General features: G+C 36.5%; 1 pseudogene; it reads left to right on the top strand.

Moving 5' to 3' along the window:
- The first annotated feature begins 825 nt into the window (after nucleotides 1-825).
- On the top strand, nucleotides 826-1,229 carry LOC112679156 (60S ribosomal protein L32-like; annotated as a pseudogene).
- Nucleotides 1,230-1,940: the final 711 nt, after the last annotated feature.

Here is a 1,940-nt window from a genome sequence, read left to right as displayed (position 1 = left end):
AAGCAAGCTCATGTAATTTCTCACCAAGAATCATCAGATAAGCCAGGAGCCTGAGAAAAGTATGAATCTTGTCATCTCCTTGTGAACTCACATTGGGATTATGAAGCTGACAGGGGGTGGGGGATGGGCACTTGAGACAGACTATGAATTATGTTATACCTTAAGGGATGAAAGAGCCATAGGTGGAGTTACATGGGCTGGAGTGGTTCTCAAATCTAAAAAGGAAACCTTTCTTTGCGACACCACTGTCTAGTTATAGTTTATTTTCATCCCCCAGTGACTCCCGGTGAGTCTTTATGTGGGTTATGTGACTTAAAGCAGAGCATATAGCTGAGAGATTGCAAGTACTGACTGGATGTGAATTTGGCATCATCAGTCATTGTTCATTTTTTCAAGCATATAAACTGTTGGCAGGGCCCTGTAGGATAGCTCCCAGGTGGCAATTTTAGAGGAATGCCAGTCATTCTAGAAGAGATTCTGAAGGAAATTTTCTTACTAGGAGACACCAAAGTTTGTATTAATGGGTCATGATAGGACAATATGGAAAATAACGTCCAAGGATAATTTAAGAGACTCTCCATAGTATAAGGAAGATAAAAAAGAATGAATATCTGTAAAAGTCAAATTCCATACGTCAAACATCTCATGCTTATTCTCATTAACTTGAACTTATGATTCAAAGACAAAAATTTTTAAGTGTTCTAAAACTAATACAAATGATAGAGGAAAATGTAATGACAATATGTAACGGTAAGAACGAATACTATACTTTTTACTAAAAACAAAATGTTTGGCCTACGCTTACATATATATATATGTATATATATGACCCTCAGACCTCTAGTGAAGCCCAAGATCGTTAAAAAGAGGACCAAGAAGTTCATCCAGCACCAGTCAGACCAATATGTCAAAATTAAGCGCAACTGGTAGAAACCCAGAGGCACTGACAATAGGGTATGCAGAAGATTCAAGGGCCAGATCTTGATGCCCAACATTGGTTACGGGAGCAACAAGAAAACAAAGCACATGCTGCCCAGTGGCTTCGGGAAGTTCCTAGTCCACAATATCAAGGAGCTTAAGTGCTGCTGAAGTGCAACAAATCTTATTGTGCAGAGATTGCTCACAATGTATCCTCTAAGAACCGCAAAGCCATGGTGGAACGAGCAGCCCAGCTGGCCATCAGAGTCACCAATCCCAATGCCAGGCTGCATAGCGATGAAAATGAATAGACGGCTTATGTGCGTGTCATATTTGTGTTAATAAAACCATAAAACTACCAAAAAATAGTATATATATATATATATATATATATACTATTTCTAAAATTAAGCCTATTGTACCATACTAATAGTCCCTATTATGAAGTTGAATTTAAAGATATATGGAGGAAGAAGAAATGGGAGTAAGATACTTTCTACCAGGAATTTTTGCTAAGCAAAAGAATCGGTATTTTAGATTATGGAGGCCTATGGGTAATAGCTGCATATGGCAGCACTGTGGAGCATGGCATGTTGAAAATAACATGGCAGTTTCTCCTAGAAAAATTTTATTTAAAAAACAAATCCTATTAATGATTCTGCTCTGGGTCACATAGGTGCCTCTTGCTCTCCCTCTGCCTGTTGCTCCACCTGCTTTTATGCTGTTGCACTCTCTCTGTTAATAAATAAATAAATAAATAAATAAATAAATAAATAAATAAATAAAAAAAATTCTACTCTTCTTCAGTTGGGGAAACTAATGGTAAGCATATAGAATCTGTGGTTAGACATAAATCTAATTCATGATGACTACATTTTAATTTTACATCTTTGAATCTCAATTTCTACCCAAATAATTTGCATTGAATATTCTCTGAGCCAGCATATGCAAATTCTTTCACTTACAGTTCTATAAATGTGATTTCCTTTCTCATTCAAGGAAACAGATCTACTTAATATTGT

The sequence above is a fragment of the Canis lupus genome, chromosome 6 (genome assembly GCF_003254725.2).
Source record: "Canis lupus dingo isolate Sandy chromosome 6, ASM325472v2, whole genome shotgun sequence".
Lineage (NCBI taxonomy): Eukaryota > Metazoa > Chordata > Mammalia > Carnivora > Canidae > Canis > Canis lupus.
This window is presented reverse-complemented; position numbering and strand designations above follow the sequence as displayed.